We start from the raw sequence: 21,129 nt of genomic DNA on the forward strand, positions 1-21,129 counted from the left end.
AACCAGCATTAGTTATCATTCCATAGATTTGTTCCTTCAGTGCTGTTACCTCCCCCAAGTCAGTGATATTCACTGTCTCTACCTGCAGTGTGGCAAGTACTCAGATACTCAGGCCTTCCTCACCATCTGGTGACCCTGTCAACTGAGGTAATCTACTAATTATGTCTGCCATAGATTAGCAACTGGATTGCATAATTTCTCACTCCTGATCAGTACTGACGCCCCAGCTCAAATTGCTGATTTGTCATCCGATTCCAAACTAATGAAGGAAGCATATTCCTGGCTGTCAGACTGTCTGAGCCACTGGAGTCACTGTTAAAACTACTCTTGCACATAAACAGGCCGGGCTCAACTAATGTGTAAAGCTGGCAGTACCTGGTGCTATTTATACTGCAGCCCGCAGCAGCATACTTAGAAGAGTCTCCGTGATGCAGAGTGCTGACCACTATTCCAAAGGGATTCTTACACAAGGAAGATAAGGAAAGTTTCAGCAGTGAGCAAGTGAGAATGGGCACAGCAGCAGATAATTTGGCACCCATGGACAGTCATGTCGAATATTTAAATGGGGGAAATTCAGACACATTCCTGTAAAATGATACTCTGTACATTAGTTCAGAGTCATGGCTCGGTGAACAAAGAGCAGCTATTGTGACAACTTGAGGCCTTTACCTTCCCTCTAGTATTACGCCATCCCTTTAATGAGGGTTTGCTATAATCTGCCTAGAAACTAAATCCCAGTAGCTTCCATTGCATCCTGAGTGTGTGTATTTTTGTTAATATTCAGGTAGCCTAGTCATCAGCTCACTGATTGTATCTAATGTTGAGTGAGTCTCGCTGTAACAGTACTGTGGTAATCGTTTCATAGCCTGACTTTAAGTTTGTCAATAAAACAGTGTCACAATACCACATTAAATTCTCATAAATTGATTAATGTTGCTGTGTAGCAAAGAATAAAGCACTAATTTGGATCAAAGTGAGGGCAAATAGTCAAGTTAGGCTCTTAAATATTGACAGAGTAACACACTAATTTGAAGTACCCAACTTTACGATGCTCTGTAACATTTGACACTCACGATTTCATAGGCTGCGATCATTTGCCGTCCATTAAAAATAAACATCTGAAGTGAAATTCTCTCTTATTTTAAGCTATGGGTGTCATCACTGTAAAATTAATCTTGGATGACAGAGCAAATGGGGTCACAGCAGAGCATCAATGGAGATGTGGGGAATCAGATATTGAACAGGTTGTAGACATTTTTAAATCAGCCTGTTGGGAAGTGCAACAACACACGTCTGGAATAGGTGGGAGTTAAACCCAGACATTCTGGACGAGAGGTACAGTCACTACCACCATGCCACAAGAGCCTGTGACTTCTGATAATTTATTACTTATTCTCCATGATTGTCTGACATCAATTTCAGCTCCTGATTTCTTATCCTCCTCAAGCGTTTAAATTCATTATTATTAAATCGGATTCTGCTACTTTTCCTGACAGTGCATTCGTGATCAAAGCAACTTGATGTTTTCTTTTAATAAAAATTTCTGTCATATATGGCACTCTGGAACTTTAGTCAATCACCTCAGATCTGTGTCCATCGGTTACCAACTCTTCTACCATTGGAAATTTCATAATTGACACAGAGAGGCAGTGATAATGCCACTGGATGAATATCTCATGGTTGGATTTGAATTTAATTGATAGATCTGGGACTGAAAGCTAGTCTCGGTCGTGGTGACTATGATAGCTATTAAAAACCATCAGGAAATCTGCAGTCCTTCCCTGGCCTGGCTAACACGTGATTCCAGACTCATAGCAATGTGTTTGACTTCACTGCCTTGGGAATCGCCCAAGCAAATCCCTCTGTTCATGGGCATATAGAATATGAAATTAATGTGACAGCTCACATTTTTAAAAAGTGCATTCACAGGATGTGGGTGTTTCAGACTGGGTCAGCAATAATTGCCTATCCCTAATTGCCCTTGAGCTGAATGGCTTCTCAGTTAAGAGTCAACCACATATTTATACCTCCAGAGTCACACACAGGCCAGACTGGGTAACATTTCCTTCATGAAAATACATCACTGAACCAGATGGGTATTTACAGAACCCATAGAGGTGGCATGGTGTTAGTTAGCACTGCTGCCTCACAGCACCAGGGTCCCTGATTTAATTCCAGCCTTGGGTGACTGTCTGTGTGGAGTTTGCACATTCTCCCCGCATCTGCGTGGGTTTGCTCCGGTTTTCTCCCACACTCCAAAGATGTACAGGTCGGGTGAATTAGCCATGCTAAATTGCCCGTAGTGTTGGGTGCATGAGTCAGGGGTAAATGTAGGGAAATGGGTCTGGTTGGGTTGCTCTTCAGAGCTCGGTGTGGACTTGTTGGGCCAAAAGGCCTGTTTCTATGCTGTAAGGAATTTAATCTAATCTAATTAAATGTCGCCATTAGGCTAGCATTTTAATTCCAGATTTCAAACTTCACTATCTGGTTTGGTAGGATTTGAACATTAGTTTGGATTCCTAGTCAAGTGACATCGTCACTATGCCATTGCCTCCACACCCCATGAATGCATTCGGAAAAAAGAGTTCTGACACATAATTCATGATTTTGAAGATCTCCGTCAAGTCTTTCGTACTTTACACAAAACGGTTCTGTCTTTGCGGTCTCTCTGTATAACTACTGAAACTTATCCCCATTGTCATTCCATTAAATGTCCTGTGTACTCTCTCCTGGGCTTCGACATCTTTCCTAAAGACTGGTGTCCAACATTGAACAGAATACTCCAAGTGAGGCACAACCAGCGTTTTTACAAAGGATTAGCATAATTTCTTCTTTTTGTACATAACATTCTAAATAATGCCAAAAATCCCAAAAGAGGTTCACTCGGTAAATGGGACCTTGCTTCTTGCATCCAAACTAAGAACCTAATCCCTAAACCAGCGAATTTAAACCAGGTTTAAATGAAGTGTCGTTCCTTCCCATCATTTTCATAACTTTGCTTCCAAACCAGTAGACAGGGTGTTGTCAAAAGACCACAACCTCTAACCTCTAGGCACTCCACTGAACTGGAGTGTAAAGCTAGATTATATTCTCAAATGATGCTTCAGCCAACTATCCTGTGAATCGAAGGTCAGAGCTCACCATCTAAACCAAGCTGATACCATAAAAGGAATACACATGAGAATAGACAGTGTTGGTTCCAGGTCATTGCCTGGGTCAGGAGCTGACGTTTGGAAGGCATTCAGGACATTATATTTCAGAATCTTCCTCCACCAATGTTGCCATGACATCTTCTCAGTGCTGTGCATAAGTCTGGGAGACAACGTGAGGACGAACATGAATGACAGCGAGCAAGAAACTGAATCCATGTCCTTTAGGGACAAAGAAATGAATTGCTCACAAAGGAAGGTTGCAACTCCATTTTGTTAGCAATAAGCCCCACAACCCATTCACTTGAAAATCTGATTGTACGGTTTGTGGCTATTTCTTTTGGATTATTTCACTTCCAGCTAAATCCTGGGGAATTTGATGCTTTCCCATTTAAGTGATAAACGGTTTGGAGAGAAACTGGTTGATATCCATCCACCTGAAGGCCTAACCTCAGAACAGTATATTTATGACAAAGGACAACTTATCGATCTTGCTAGACAAGCCATTATCTGAATGGGACTGTTTTTGTATTTTGTATCTGAATGGGACTGGTGCTGATTTGAAACTGTAGGGATGTGATTGTGGACAGGGTTGAGAGTGTGGTGCTGGAAAAGCACAACAGGTCAGGCAGCATCCAAGGAGCAGGAAAATCAACATTTCAGGTATAAGCCCTTCATCAGGAACAAGGCTGGGAGCCTCGGGGGTGGAGAGATAAATGGGAGGGGGCAAGGTAGCTGGGAAAGCAATAGGTAGATGAAGGTGGGAGGAAGGACACCTCATCTTCTGCCTCGGGACCCTGCAACAAGGGGTTAATGTGGATTTCACCAGTTTCCTCATTCCCCTCCCCCCACCTTATCCCAGTCCCAACCCTCCAACTTGGCCCTGCCCTCTTGACCTGTCCATCATCCTTCCCATCTATCCGCTCCACCCTCCTCTCTGACCTACCACCCTCTCCCCCATCTTCATCACCTATTACATTCTCAGCGACCTTTACCCCAGACCCACCCACCCCCTCCCATTTATCTCTCAGCACCCCTGGCCAGCAAGCCTCATTCCTGATAAAGAGTTTATGCCCAAAATGTCAATGGTCCTCGGACGCTGCCTGACCTACTGTGTCGATTAGATTACTTACAGTGTGGAAACAGGCCCTTCGGCCCAACAAGTCCACACCGACCCGCTGAAGCGCACCCACCCAGACCCATTCCCCTACATTTACCCCTGCACCTAACATTACAGGCAATTTAGCCTGGCCAATTCACTTAACCTGCACATTTTTGGACTGTGGGAGGAAACCTACGCAGACACGGGGAGAATGTGCAAACTCCACACAGTCAGTCGCCTGAGGCGGGAATTGAACCCGGGTCTCTGGCGCTGTGAGGCAGCAGTGCCACCCACTGTGCCACCGTGCCATCCACTGTGCTTTTCCAGCACCCTACTCTCCACTCTGATCTCCAGCATCTGCAGTCCTCGCTTTCTCTTGATGGTGGTCAGGGGCATTAGAAGTGTAACAAGTACTTGTCACATTTTTTGAAGCTTCCCAGGAATTTGCTTCCAGAGGCTAGGTCTCCCAACTGGACAACCTTCTGTGTAAAAGAAAATCTAATCCCCATTCTATTTCCTTTAGTGATTTTAAATTTGTGACCTCTGTCAGGGGCATGACTTTGCAGATGGTCAGCAGCACTAATTGTTAGAGTCACTCAGATTGCCCCAGGCATGTTGAACCTCAGCTGTGTTTGAAACCAAGATCTAGAATCCAACATCTAGAAGGAAATAAAGCTTTACATTTATATAGCACCTTTCACAACCTAATTCAACCAAATAACTTTTGCAGCCATTTAGGCATTTTTTTGAAACATTGAAAATGGAAGAAAAAGTAGGCTATTCAATTCTTTGAGACTTTCTGCCATCCAGTGGTCCTCTAGCTCAGTTCCCTGCTCCTCAAACCTTTTGATCCTTTTAACTCTAAAGCCTAACTTTATCACTTTCTTGAAACCATTCAATGTTTTGCCCTCAACCACTTTCTGTGACAGAGAATTCCAGAAGCTTACCACTCTCTGGGTGAGGAAATTTCTCTTCATCTCAATCCTAAAGGAAGGATGTGGAAACATTGGAAAGGGCGCAGAGGAGATTTACCAGGATGTTGCCTGGTCTGGAGGGAAGGTCTTATGAGGAAAAGTTGGAGGACCTGAGACTGTTTTCATTAGAGAGAAGAAGGTTAAGAGGTGACTTAATAGAGACATGCAAGATGATCAGAGGATTAGATAGGGTGGACAGTTTCCTCAGCTGGCGATGGCTAGCGTGAGGAGACATGGCTTTAAATTGAGGGGTGATAGATATAGGACAGATGTCAGAGATAGTTTCTTTACTCAGAGAGTAGTAAAGGCATGGAATGGCCTGCCTGCAACAGTAGTGGATTCACCACCATTAGGGCATTTAAATGGTCATTGGATAAATATATGGATGATAATGGGATAGTGTAGGTTTATTGGGCTTTAGATTGATTTCACAGGTCAGCGCCGAAGGGCCTGTACTGCGCTGTAATGTCCTATGTTCTATGTTCTAAACATTCTATTCTGCATCCTTAGAAATGTAATCACTGCCAGAATGTAGGAACCATGGGCAGCCAATTTGTCCAGAGCAAGCTCCCACGAAAAGCAGAAAGATAATGCTCCCTTTCAGGGAAGTTGGCTGAGTGATCAATACTGGCTAGAACACAAGAGTAAAACACAAAAACAAAATACTACAGATTCTTGAAATCTGAAATAAGGACAGAAATAATCAGAACTGATGAAAGAAATCTGTTTATCCCTTCTGCGTTGCTGCCAGACCTGTTGAGCATTTCTCAGCATTTTCTGTTTTTATGACACCTCATGTCTGTGTGGGTTTACTCTGGGTGCTCCAGTTTCCTCCCCCAGCTCAGATTAAGTAGATTGGCCATGCTAAATTGCCCCACAGTGTCCAGGGATATGCAGGCGAGGTGGGTTAGCCATGGAAAACTGTATACGGAATGGTGTGGGTGTCGGTTCTGGATGGGATGCTCTTTGGAGGGTCAGCATGGACTCGATGGGCCGAATGGCCTGCTTTCACACTTGTGGGGATTCTAGGATTCCCCTGATCATTTTTGAATCGGGTCTTTTTACAGTTGCCCGAACTGGAGGACAGGACTTCACCTTGAAGCACCTCCAGCAACACAGTGAGAAATGAGTTTTCAATCAAAACCATTTGTAACCCGGGCACAACAAACAAAGTTGTTATTATAAATCATGTCCACAAAATGTCTCAAAACCTTTGTTCCACAGCCAACTATATTGGTTTGCACTGCAGTTACCTGTGATAATTAAGTACTGGTTACTGGAGAGCAAGAAAGCTAGAACCTATCAAAGGAAGTGATGGTGTAGTGGTATTATCGTGAGGCTATCAACACCTGCCATGGAATTTGATTTGAACAGAAATCTGAAATAAGGAACTTAATGATGACTATGTTGAAGATCACACAACACCAGGTTATGGTCCAACAGATTTATTTGGAAGCACTAGCTTTCAGAGCGCTGCTCCTTCACCAGGTGGTTGTGGAGTAGCACTTCCAGATAAACCTGTTGGACTATAACCTGGTGTTGTGTGATTTTTAACTTTGTACACTCCAATCCAACACAAATAATGTTGACCATGATTGTCAGAAAATCCCATCTGTTTCGCTAATGTTGATTAGGGAAGGAAACTGCTGTGCTTACCTGATCTGGTCTACATATGACTCCAGATCCATAGCTATGAGGCTGATTCCTAACTGTGCTCTGGCAATTAGGGACATACTGTATTAGGCCCTGGCACTAGATTGTATTTGGAATATTGTGATCAGCATTAGGCCCCATATCTAAGGAAAAATGTGCTGGCCTTGGGGGGGATCCAGAGGATGTTTACAAGAGTGACACCAAGAACAAAGGGCTGTTATATGAGGATGGTTGAGGACTCTGAGTCTGTAATTGGTGGAGTCTAGGAGGATGAGAGGGGAATATAATTGAAACTTACAGAATACTGAGAGGCCTAAATAGGGTGGAAGTGGAGAAGATGTTTTCACTTGTAGGAGAGGCTAGGACCTGAGGGCACAGCCTCAGAGTGAAGGGATGACACTTTAGAACTGAGATGAGGAGGAATTTCTTCAGCCAGAAGGTAGTGAATCTGTGGAACGCATTAGCGCAGAGGCCAAGTTAGTGAGTGTATTTGAGACAGAGATAGATAGGTTCTTGTTTACTAAGGGGATCAAGAGTTATGAGGAACGGGGTTGAGAAATATATCAAGTATGTTCGAATGACAGAGCGTACTCGATAGGTCAAATGGACCAATTCTGCTCCTCCTTGGTCTTATGATATGGGCTGCAAGTGTAGTGCTAGCTAGTGATGCCCACTTCCTATCAATGAATTTTAAAAACTCCTGAAATAAAATCCAAATGCTCTTCAGAAGATCAATTTGGACTTGATGGGCCGAATGGTCTGCTTCCGCACTTGTCTCCTCTGATCACCTTTGATCATCACTCTGAAACTAAAGGAGTGAATGCTGGATAAACGCAATAGGTCTGGCAGCATCTGTGGAGAGAGAAAAACAGAATTAAGGCTTCCAGTTCAATAGGACCAAAGCTTGAGAAAGACAGATACTTTCACACCAGTTCCATCATTTCGATTTTTACAGTATTTTTTTACTGCTTTTTGTTTGCTTTGAGAGACCTTGTTGGACTTGAAAGATTTACACTCTCTCTTATTGCCAAACCTCTCCAGCATTTCTGATTTTATTTCTTCCCTTCCCTCCCTCCTCCAGATTGAAATGCGCTGGTGAGGTAGTCTGTGTTATGATGTAGACCTTGAACTCGTTCTCTAGAATATTGGCAATAGCAGGCCCCTCCTGAGGCCAACCTCTTGGCCTGCTCGAACCATTCAAAGGTTTTCATGGTTCCATTGAGAGGGCGACATTCTTAATGTAAAGTTTCAGTCTCCGGAATGTTCTATCAAACTGGGTTGTTGCTTTGAAAAGTGGCTGTGTTTAGCAGAGATCATCGCCCCCTCCCCACTCATTTCCACATTTCTCTGAAAACAGCACAGGCACCCCCACCCCCCACACACATTCCTGACGTAAAACAAACTATTCCCAATAGAATGAAATGAAGGCTATTTAACCAGATCGATTTTTTTGTTGTGTGTGTGGTTCAGATGTGGTTGCATTAGCAGTGTGCGTGTATAGCTCTGTGCGGACCACCATGAAGCCAACAGACGCAATCAGTTCATGTGCGGTTTTCCCGATGCTGGGATTCCTGCACAGAGTGGCTGCCTTTAATAACATTGATCCACAGAGTGCTTTCCCTGACCAGGTTACACCACTCTAACTCTCCCATCGATCAGCTAATAAGCTCTAATTCATTTCATTTGGGAGAAGTACACGCCAAGTTACTGGCATGTGCTGGAATTTTTTGTTTCAGCACAAGAAAGCTAACTGAAAGCATTTCAGAGAAGCTCAAATTAACACAGAGGAAGCGTCATATCGGACTCAAAGCACTGACTCTGTTTCTCACTGCCAGACTGGCTGAGGTTTTCTCGCACTTGCTGGTTTATTCCAGTCAAGAGTTCATTGGTCGTATCTATGAATGCAATGGAGGAGAGAAGAGGAAAAGGCATTGTAGGCCAGTGAGGGTATAAGACAGAGGTATGAATAGTGTGTGGGAAGATATTTAGACATGAGTCTCCTGTATCCTGAGTAAAGGACTATTCCTTCCAATTGTATCCTTTGTAAGGGAAAAAAAAACAGGAACTGCATTTATCTAGCCCCTTTTCATGGGACTGGAGTGTGTCAAAACACTTCACTTAATTATTCTTGGGATGTAGTTAAGTGGGTAAGTCAGGCAGCCATTGCAATGTATAGGATATGTTGTTGGTCTTGACACAATTTTCACAATTTTTAAGGCTACACCTGCATCATTTGCTGCCCACTTATAGAAATGTGAGATTAAAAGATATTCTGAGAGTGTTAAACGCCTTCTGCTGATGAATCAGAGGCCTAACAAAGCATGTTCTCTGAGTCGGTGGAATGGTTTATGATATCCGACTGTTAAAACTGTGTGAATCTGTCTCACCTGGAGATCTGTTCAAGAATGAGCCATAAGACATCAGAGTAGTAGTAGACCGTTCAGCTCATCAAGTCTGCTCTGCCATTCATAGAGCCATAGAGCAGCACAGCACGGAAACAGGGCCGTCGGTCCAACTCGTCCAAGTTTCCCAAACTAAACTAGTCCCATTTACCTGCATTTGACTTATATCCCTCTAAACCTTTCCTTTTCATGTACCTGTCCAAATGCCTTTTAAATATTGTATCTGTACCTGCATCTACCACTTCTTCTGGCAGTTCATTCCATGTATAATATTTGCCATTTCCCCACAGTCACTGACAACTACCTTTTTAGTCAATGAGATAACAGTTCATTCTCAACTCCTCCTTTTTACCCTTATTCCCTCGCCTGATTAAAAATCTTATTTTTATCTCAGCCTTAAACATACTCAATGGCCCAGCTTAGACAGCCCTCTGTGATAAAGAATTCTACAGACTCACTACACTCTGACAGAAAAACAATTCCTCCTCATCTGTGTCTTAATAGTGTGATCCCTTACTCTGAGATGATGTCCTCTGTTCCTAGACTCTCCCATATGTAGAAACAACCTTCCTGCATCAATTGCCAAGGTATATCCCGGATGTGTCCTCAATGTGGGGGGATCTAAGAATTTCTAGAAACTGTATGTAGTCCTCCCTTTAGCTTCCAATGTATCAGTCTAAAGAACTAGCAGCACATAGAGTCATAGAGCACTAAAGCATGGAAACAGACCCTTCGATCCAACTCGTCCATGTCGACCAGATATCCTAACCTAATCCTAACCCCCTTTGCCAGTATTTGGCCCACATCCCTCTAAATCCTTTCCATTCATATACCCATCCAGATGCTTTTTAAAGTTGAGAGTGTGGTGCTGGAAAAGCCTACTGTACTTTTCCAGCACCTCACTCTTGACTCTGATCTCCAGCATCTGCAGTCCTCACGTTCTCCGAGATGCCTTTTAAATCTTGTGATTGTACCAGCCTCCACCACTTCCTCTGGCAGCTCATTCGATACACACACCACCCTCTTCGTGAAAACGTTGCCCTTTTTAAATCTTTCCCCTCTCACCTTAAACTTCTGTCCTCTAGTTTGGGGCTCCCTTACCTTGGGAAAAGGACCTTGGCTATTGCCCCTATCCATGCCTCTCATGATTTTAGCACCTATGCTTTAAACACAGCTTAATTTATTGCACAGCTGTTGCTGAGAGTTCTTTGTATAGGCTAGACTGGTGCTCCTGAGCATTGCTAAGCAGAGTGCTGTATTGTCACAGGTGCTGTCTGTAGATGAAACACTGAGCTGAAGCCCTGAGTGTTTGCTCCGAGGTTTAAGATCGATCTCCGAGATCCCAATGGCAATTTGTGGAGAAAACTTGGGAAGTGACCACTCAGCCTTCTGAATCTCTGATACGCCATTCATTTTAATCATGGCCACTTTGAAAGTGAGCTCTGTCCAATTGCTTTGGAGTGCCCTGGCCTCTTTCAGTCACCACCACCACACAAAACAAACTCACCTCTTCTAGTCAGTGCATTGAGGACAGGAGTTGGGAGGTCATGTTGTGGCAGTAAAGGATGTTGGTTAGGTCATCTTTGAAAATCTGTTTCAATTCTGGTCTCCTTGTTATATGAAAGATGTTGTGAAACTTGAAAGGGTTCAGAAAAGATTTATAACTTGCCAGAATTGGAGGGTGTGAGCTATAGGGGAAAATAGGCTGGGACTATTTCCTCTGGAGTGTTGGGGGCTGAGGGGTGACCTTATAGAAGTTCATAAAATCATGAGGGGCATGGATAGTGTAAATAGTCAAGGTCTTTTCCCCAAGGTGTATGGAATCCAAAAATAGAGAACATAGGTTTAAGATGATACTTGACAGATTTAAAAGGGATTAAAAGAACAACTTTTTCACACAGAGTGTGGTGCGTGTGTGGAATGAGCTGCCAGAGGAAGTGGTGGAGGCTGGTACAATTACAGTATTTAAAAGTATTTAATGGGTCTATAAATAGGAAGTTTTCAGAGGGATATGGACCAAATGCTGGCAAATGGGACTAGATTAACTTAGGATATCTGATTGGCATAGATGGGTTGGACGGAGGGGTCTGTTTCTGCACTGTATAACTCTATGATTCAATGTTGTTGGCTGGTTACCGCATTTATCTACACTTCGAAAGTAATCAATCGAGTTGTGAGGTGTCGGCATCTCTCAACAGCCTCTGGAAAACAGTGGAGGGAAGTGTTTATAACATTAAGTATCTGTACAATAACATCATTGACTGTGGTTTTCAGGCTTCACTGACAGGCTATGGACAGTGCCATGGTCAGCCAAGTCATTCCCTTTAGGAAACCTGGAAATCAAGATTCCAGGAAAGCGGGGAGCATAGACATGGGAAAGGAAGACATAAGTTAAAAATCACACAACACCAGGTAATAGTCCAACAGGTTTATTTGGAAGTACTAGCTTTCAGAGCACAGCTCCTTCATCAGGTGGTTGTAGAATCCAACACTGGCACCTCCAAATTCTGACATGAGGGTTCCCTTCACTGGCTATCCTCCTTTACTGTGATGAAGGAGTTCAATACTGACTGAAAAGACCAGACGGATTAAGGAGGGACTGAAACAGACTGAATCAAAGGGTAATAGAACATGATTATCAATCCCAGTGCTATTGACAATTGTGAAATGGACCAGAATGCATCAAAGCAGCAGACTGAGCAGGTGCCCGGTGACATCAGTTACTGGCAACACCTGTCCCTGATGGAGAAAGAGTCTGTGTATGGGCACAATAACATCGCCGTCTGCGTATTTGCAAATGGCCTTGCTGAGGCCTTGTTTCCTTGTGCTGCAGGGAAGCCTGGGACTGCGCGGGGACTGGGAGGGGCTGGTGGGGAGGAGGGAGGGAAGTGCAGCTAGGCAGCACCTCTCTGAGGCCGAGGTGAGTTAGCAGCCCCTGCTGAATTTGGGTTGAGGGGCACCGAGGTCATTCCGTGCCCGGGACTCAGCAATGGGCACTTCCCCGAATGTCCAGGTGTTGGCTAAAACAGACCATCTGTCTGGCTGTGTCTGTCGCTTACCAGTGTCAGGTGGAGATTCTGAGCCTGTGTTGCCTGTGTTTGCTCCTTCCAAACACATACACGCAGTCTAATGGGGTAAAAGGCGTTAAAGTGTTTAATCAGCCACAGTCATATTGAATGGTGGGGCAGTCTTGGCAGGGCTGAATGGCCTACTCCCGCTTCTCTGTTCTTCTGAACAATGTACTAAATATACATTGTTTTAATGTGCAGGTGGAGATGGTAAAAGGGATTGTATTTTTGCATTTCTCTTATTCTATAATAATAAGAATCATGCTCTTAATAATCAGCTCAGTGCTATGACTTAAACAAAAGTACATTGAGAAATGGGGAAAAACTAGAAATCTCACATCGTAGACAAGCTCAGTCCAATTTGGAGAGATCAGAGAGGCATGTGTTGAGCAGATGACCCTTTGAGGTTAAGATCCATCAGAATGCGATACAGTTTTGACACTGTTCCTGTATTTTTACTCTGGTAGATCTCCCCTTCATTCTTCAAAACAGAATTCACTAAATCCTCAGAATCCTATAATTGATATTATCATTTCCAAACACACTCTTTTAAAACTAATACTTGAAGGCTCACTGAGTGCTGCATTGACCTTTCCTTATTGGTTATAACCCTGACTTCGATTGCTATTATGTGCTGAGCCGGTTTAATCCCAGATGGGATCACAGTAGAGGTGCAGTAATTGACTCCGACTCTGTGAGGTTTCCCCAGCGAGAGGTGCCTGGATGTTGGATTAAGGCCAGCTGTTCGATGGACTGTGAAGCCTCCCAAGCCTGCTAATACTTGCCTTATGGATTCATACCTCTTCACAGAAACATTGAAAACAGAGGCAGGAGTAGACCTTTTGAGTCTGTTCAACACGATCCTTTATCTCCATGCCTGTTCACTCCCTTGACACTTTGCCCTTAAGAAATCTATCCATTGTGTCATCAACATCATCAAGATGGCAGTGGAGTAGGTCTCCTGAGCTGGAGCTCTTCCGCTCCAAACACTTCACTTTTCCTTTTTTGTTCCTTTTTCCTTTGCTTACCTTTTCTTCTGAGCTCAGACAGCATCAGCGACAGAGATGGATCCCATTGTGGATCTCATGGTGAGGGATCCCAGTGTGGATCTCACGGTGAGGGATCCCAGTGTGGATCTCACGGTGAGGGATCCCAGTGTAGATTTCGTGGTGAGGGATCCCAATGTGGATCTCACGGTGAGGGATCCCAGTGTAGATTTCGTGGTGAGGGATCCCAGTGTGGATCTCACGGTGAGGGATCCCAGTGTGGATCTCACGGTGAGGGATCCCAGTGTAGATTTCGTGGTGAGGAATCCCAGTGTGGATCTCGTGGTGAGGGATCCCAGTGTGGATTTCGTGGTGAGGGATCCAGTGCAGTCCTTGTGGTGAACAATCCCAGTGTGGATCTCACGGTGAGGGATCCCAGTGTGGATCTCACGGTGAGGGATCCCAGTGTAGATTTCGTGGTGAGGAATCCCAGTGTGGATCTCGTGGTGAGGGATCCCAGTGTGGATCTCATGGTGAGGGAGCCAGTGTGGATCTTGTGGTGTGGGATCCCAGTGTGGATTTCGTGGTGAGGGATCCCAGTGTGGATCTCGTGGTGAGGGATCCCAGTATGGATTTCGTGGTGAGGGATCCCAGTGTGGATCTCGTGGTGAGGGATCCCAGTGTGGATCTTGTGGTGTCCGTGAGGGATCCCAGTTTGGATTTCGTGGTGAGGGATCCCAGTGTGGATCTCGTGGTGAAGGATCCCAGTGTGGATCTCATGGTGAGGGACCAACGTGTGGATCTCGTGGTGAGGGATCCCAGTGTGGATTTCGTGGTGAGGGATCCAGTGCAGTCCTTGTGGTGAGGGATCCCAGTGTGGATCTCATGGTGAGGGATCCCAGTGTGGATCTTGTAGTGAGGGATCCCAGTGTGGATCTCGTGGTGAGGGATCCCAGTGTGGATCTCGTAGTGAGGGATCCCAGTGTGGATCTCGTGGTGAGGGATCCCACTGTGGATCTCGTGGTGTGGGATCCCAGTGTGGATTTCATGGTGAGGGATCCCAGTGTGGATCTCGTGATGAGGGATCCCAGTGTGGATCTCGTGGTGAGGGATCCCAGTGTGGATCTCGTGGTGAGGGATCCCAGTGTGAGCCACATGGTGACTGTGAGGGATTCCAGCACAGGAGAAAGTGAGGTCTGCAGATGCTGGAGATCAAAGTTGAAACTTTATTGCTGGAACAGCACAGCAGGTCAGGCAGCATCCAGGGAACAGGAGATTCGATGTTTCGGGCACAGGCCCTTCTTCAGGAATTCCAGCACAGACCTTGTGACAATGTGCAGGATCCCAATGTGGACCTTGTGACAGTGGTGTGTGAAGCCAGAGCGGACTGAGTGAGCTGGTACTTTATCGGGTTGAGCATGGGACCTGGTTTCGGAATCAGCAGCTGCTACATTGGCAGAAGTGACATCGGCACAAAAAGGTGGCCCCTGGGGATTGGTTGGGGTGTCGATCATTGGTTTGGTCTGGTGCTGGCTGTGGCAGAAGGGCATTATGGTGATAATGAGGAGGTGGGCCCAACAGAGAGAGAGAGATGTGACTGTGATGTTAGTGGGTCTGGTGTAGACGTCAGTGAGGCAGTGGAGGAGGGAGAGCAGTGCAGGCATCGTTGATGGTGAGCTGGCTCAGGACTCTTTAAGCTACACCTTTTTGCTTGGATCCTGGTCTTGGCTGGATCATGGTGCCAGTGGAAGAGCTTTCTTTCTGTTTTTCTCTCAGAATAATACAGGTGACAATAAAATCATTAATTTCCTTCTTAAATACGTTCAGTCTCCTGTTCTGCATAATCTTCTGTGGGAGAGAATTGCACAGCTTCAGCACCCTCTGACTGAAGATAATTCTCCTCCTCTCAGTCCAAAATGGTCTATCATGTATCCTGAGAGCATAACCACTTGTTTTGGAACCGTTAGCAGATGGGAACATGGTCCTTGTGCCCTGTTTGTCCTGCTGTGACAGGACAATGTATTTCGATGTTTCAGTGAGATTTCCTCTCAGTCTTATGACATCTGGTAAATCCAAGCCTAGTTGACCTCGCTGCAGGATGGGTAACAGAGGCTGCTGGGAATCAGCAACAGGAGACTAGTGACCTCTGGCTAGGAGATGAGCCAGGCGAGATGAGAGATTTACCTGTCCAAACTGGCTGTCTCATTTTCATGACCTTTTTGACTGAAGGACTGATAATGGTGCAGTTCAGGTCGGTGAGAATGTTAAACTTGACATTCAACACTGAACCGCTGAACACAGGAAATGTTTGTAGAGCTGATGAATGTCCGCTGTTCAACACATGAAAACCTTTGCTGTGTGCTCAACCAACTTCTAATTCCATTCCACACCTGGCCCAGTGAGACTTTCCTCCACTCAGCCACAATGAGGCAATCAATCAGGGATTTTTAAAAAGAATGCCCTGTACATCCTCAAAACTGAGCAAAGTTGAGGGATGAGGATGTTCACCCTTTCAGTGGGATCTCATCAGAGAGTGAAAAAAAATGATGCTGGAGCTGGGGATTAATTATGTGATATATGAAAGTCTTCTGTTGCACGCAGTTTAACAAAGACCTAACCGAACTGAAGCACTTCCCACAACTGTGGAAGTAAGAGATTAGATTTTGTCTTGAGTGTAGGTTTTTTCTCGCTTGTAACTCAAGGTGTAATTTAATAGAGGGGCCTGATTGAAGTGGTTTTCAGTTGGGGGGGGGGTGTTGGAGGAAATCTTGGCAAAATTACTTTCCTCCTTTTTAACATCTTTGTTAGGCAAGCTCTTTCAGTGCACAATGGCACTGCTGTGCCCTTTTCAGATGTTGTAAGACTTGGGGAGATCATGAATGGATTATTTACAAGACTCTGAATGGCCTGCCAGTTGTAAAGCAGCATTTTACTGATGCCTTTGTTCTCGTAATCACAGCAAGCCCTTCGGATGAAAAAAAAAACTCAGAAATTAATATTTGGCAATGATGCGGAAACCAGCCTTTGTCAGTGAAGAATCACTCCTCTAGCCATCTGTCTGTCAGGATGGAAAATGGCACTATCATTTGTACTGTCCAGTGCTTAGCTGTACTCTTAATGTTACATTTTTAATTCTTGAATCATATTTCCTAGCATGAACAAGCGATGGAATGTCAAACTGTGTGCGTGTGTGATTTTAATCCTATCTTGCCAAGTTGCTAAGGGCTCTTTGTAAGTAGGAAAGCACAATCCAACGCTCGTTGGTTGAAAACGCCGTGATGTGCCTGCTTTAGCTTCAGAACACATCAGGGGAGTTGCCTTTTGATGGAGCCACTTTGGACTCCACTTGAGACCCAATTATCTGTCCAGTTGTAAAGACTCCATGGCACTGAGGCAACAAAAGTTGTGCATAAAAGGACGATTGTAAGACGGGCTTTCAGTGGGGGGAAAGTGGCCCTATCGCGACTTTTCTTTGAGCAAGTCCCTTGTTAATTACTGCACGTTGTTTTTTTTCTTAAGCTGCTTTACTCTTTGTGATTCGCAGCCTCTGTACTTACTGTAACCAATTGATTTTTAGCTGAGCTGAGGATGCTCTGAAGCCATCTCCTGGGAGATGCAATCATTTCTTTAAGCTGCACTGTCAAGTTCTGTTTGTGTATTTTTTGCGCCATCTCTTCCACATTTAATGGGAAGCTGTTTAAATTCGAGCAACTGAACGCTGAATGCTCTGAATGTGCTGGTCTTCATTAACGGGAGATGTGTAGGCCGCTGCTGTTTGTTTAATGAAAGAATCTCTACAGGAGGGCTATGATATTCACTGTCTCCTCTATCCACCTCCCCACCAGAGAATTCAGCACTAAATCCATCTTGGTTCTCGTAGAACAGTTTCATTTGGGAAACTTGGCTGGCATTGATGAGTTGGACTGAAGGGTTTGTTTCTGTGTTGATTCTATAACTCTATAACTGATTTAGTGCTGAATTCTCTGGTGGGGAGGTGGATAAAGGAGACAGTGAATATCATAGCCCTCCTGTAGAGATTCTTTCATTAAACAAACATCAGCGGCATACACATCTCCCGTTAATGAAGACCAGCACATTCAGAGCATTCAGCGTTCAGTTGCTCGAATTTAAACAGTTTCTCTATAACTGAGGGTGAGCTGGCTGGCCTGAGATATTGAGCTTGAAATAGAGTCATAGAGTCATAGAGGTGTACAGCATGGAAACAGACCTTTTGGTCCAGGCCATCCATGCCGAAAAGACATCCCAACCCAATCTAGTCCCATTTGCCAGCACTTGGTCCACACCCCTCCAAACCCTTCCATCCATGTACCATCCAGATGCCTTTTAAATGCTGTAATTGTACCAGTCTCCACCACTTCCTCTGGCAGCTCAATGAGACATTAGAGAGTGGCCCAGATACATATCTAAGACTACCAGACACTGTTTAGAAAGAATGTATCCAACAGGTTGATGTGCTGCACTCAGTGTGTGACGGGAGAAAGTTACAGTGCCTTTCGCTTCCTGTTTGCAAGTTTGCTTTCCATTTTCAGCCAGTACTGTTGCTATGAGCAATACGATAAAGAGAAACAAATGTGTAAAGGCTGAATCTTATTTTTATGTTTTGGTTAAGTCTGGGTTGTGTCAAATCTGTTGCCACCATGAGGCCTTCAGGTTTTCTCACCTGATTAACAATCTGCCTTTGGGCCCTCTGGGTGAAGCTGTGCTGCCAAGTTCCTTTGTCCCAGGCTTAGCACACAGGGGCAATTTGGTGCCCTGCTTTGTGGGCAGAGATGCCCTGCGGGACAGGACCTTGCCTTCCCGCAGGACCCAGTAGGGGATGCTGTGACACCAGACCATGCCCTCTTGGTCTAAGCCGGTTGGAGGGATGCCCAGCACTGTAGAAAGAAGATCACAGTCTCCCCTTCTGCTAATGTAATTGCAACCATTTTCTCTCAGTACCCTCGCACTCACTCTATCTCTACTACTACACCCACCTTCCACCAAGGCTCACTCTCTACCGCTCTCCCACACACTCTCACCCACCCCAACCCTGTGCCCTCCATTCACTCACTCAGTCTATCTCTGTACCTGCACCAAAAATAATTCTGGGTTCAATATTAGGTTTGATTCTGCAATTGGACAATAGTTGCTCAATAATCCTGAGTGTGTGAAGATTGATGCTGAGGAACAGTTTAGGGGTCGCGGCGTGACGCACTTATAAGTACAGGAAAGCTCCTTTGTAATAATATCCAGGGTCCTGCTCATTACAGGCAAAAGGAACGCAGAGAAGGGCTCTGCACCTCTTTCAACCCAACAAAAATCCACCACAGCCACTTCCTGGCTCATTTCTCAAAGGCTTGACCAATCAGAATCTGACTGGTTTTAAAATTCAAACCTTGACACTTAACTGTCAGTCATCATCTACCTCCTTCATCGTCATGGCAATATTTCTACCAATCACAAACTAGTTGCCTACCAATCGGCACTCTCCTCTCATTCAGTATAAACATGGCTTTCTCTTTACATTTTATTTCTTGCGAATTGTCCTGATGGTGCAAGACGAAAATCTCCAATAAAATGTGTCTTTTCCAGCACCTTCAGTCAGGCAATACTATCACTCCCTCTGAGATAATGCTGTCCCTTAACTTGGGCCCTACGTTTATGAGTTTGGGAGCTCAGCAGACTGCAGGAGTCAGGAAGTTGCTGGAGCCAGGTGACATTTGATCAGTCAGCCCGGTCAGTACATTTGATACTTCAAACAATGCTGGCCGTCGGGAATCTAAACTGACAAGTGGCCCATGGATTTGGAGCTGGCTGTGACAACCTGAGTTTTTGTCAGCTCACTGATGTGGAATCAATCCAATCTCAACAATAGGAACAATCCTGTGACAGTACCAACCTCAGCAGTGTACAAAGATAGAGAAAGCTCTTGATGTTTGCACATTATACACCAAAGTAGTTCCCTTCCAGTTATCCTTCATTGTCATTGTACGGTGGCTGCATTTATCTACATGTACATTGTTTTAATTGATTGAACAAATAAACTGACGTTATTACCTGCATTCAACATTGTCCAAAGTGCTTGGGGCTATCTCAGTTTAAGCTGATGTTATTAATTGCTTCACTTGATCAGAGAAAAACAATTTGCACTTTGTTATACGCATCCTATCCAATGTGGCCACAAAATCTCCCCATACGAACATGGCAAGGGAGTATGAAAAGGAGATATCTGAAATATAGCTAAACGAGTGATCACTATAATCCAGGAGAGGAAACAGAGGGCAATAACCTATGCAGAAACCCATGAGTGACAGTGAAGTGTGAATAAGGGAATACCAGATAGCTTTGAATAAAGGGATCACAGAACTTGTTCTAGATTAAGCCTTTGATATTTCATCCATTTTTTTAGATTAGATTAGATTCCCTACAGTGTGGAGACAGCCCTTCAGCCCAACCAGTCCACACCGACCCTCTGAAGAGTAACCTACCCAGACCCATTTCCCTATGACTAATGTACCTAACACTATGAGCAATTCTCCTGACCTGCACATCTTTGGACAGTGGGAGGAAACAAGAACATCCAGACGCGATCCACGCAGACACGAGGAGAATGTGCAAGCTCCACACAGACAGTTGCCTGAGGCTGGAATCAAACCTGGGACCCTGGCACCGTGAGGCAGCAGTGCTAACCACTCTGCCACTATTTACTGGAGAATTGAAAGCCAACATTTCCTACAAGGGCCATGTGCCATTGGGCAAGTCATTCCTGCAGATATTTTTCCAATCAACCCATTCGGAGATGTTTTTATACATTTCAGGAGCAGTTGGAACTTGAAGTCTCCTGGTTCAGAAGTTGGGACACTACCACTGGGCTACAAGAGCACAAGTCTTTCCTGTATCATATTCTGTTTCATTGTTAGGTACAATGAGGCAATCAGTGGGCTCACCAACTATTGTTGCAAATCATTAGGACAACAGACTATTCCAAACTATGATAAGGGCATTTGTGGTGCAGTGGTAGTGTCCCTACCTCTGAACCAAGAGGCCTGTGTTCAAGTCCCACTTTCTCCGAGGGTGTTAATAATATCTGTGAAAGGTTGATTAGGGCATTTTCCAAACTGAGGTAAGAATAGTACTAATGGGCTCTGAAATGCTGTTAAACCATGATTTGAAAGGACAGTGTGAAACCCATCAAGAAATTAGCAATTTTTGTAAAGAACTACACTATTGTTGTGTCCAAACTTAGCAGATTGAATGTTCATTAGCTGAACATTTCGCACTGACTTGGAGATATTTTTCCTCACCAATTTGTTCGGGGATGTTAATACATACCTGTGGAACAGGTGGGGCCTGAACTTCAGCCTCCCAGCTCTGAGGTAGGGACACTATCATGAGAGCTTTGCATAGATAATCTACTCCAGTGCGGCTATTAACTGACTGAACTCCATTGCCTCTTGCATTTTAATTCCTTCACCATTGATGGGCCTGCCTCTAGCAACCTAAGTGCTGGAACTCTATCCCTCCAACACTGTGTCATTATGTACCTCACAGTTTAAGGTGCCTCTTAAAACCTACCTCTTCAACCATACTGTAAACCTAACATCTGGTTATGTGGCTCAGTGTCAAATGAAAGTTTGATAATTGCTCCCCAGGAAAAACAAGTTAGAAGCAGGAGTAGGCCACTCAGCCCTTTGCATCTGCTACCCCAATCAATAGGATCATGGCTGATCTGATTGTGGACACAACTCCACACTCCCACCTAGCCCTGAGAACTTTAGCTTCTTGACTAATAAGA

The sequence above is a fragment of the Chiloscyllium plagiosum genome, chromosome 18 (genome assembly GCF_004010195.1).
Source record: "Chiloscyllium plagiosum isolate BGI_BamShark_2017 chromosome 18, ASM401019v2, whole genome shotgun sequence".
NCBI classification, from domain to species: Eukaryota; Metazoa; Chordata; class Chondrichthyes; order Orectolobiformes; family Hemiscylliidae; genus Chiloscyllium; species Chiloscyllium plagiosum.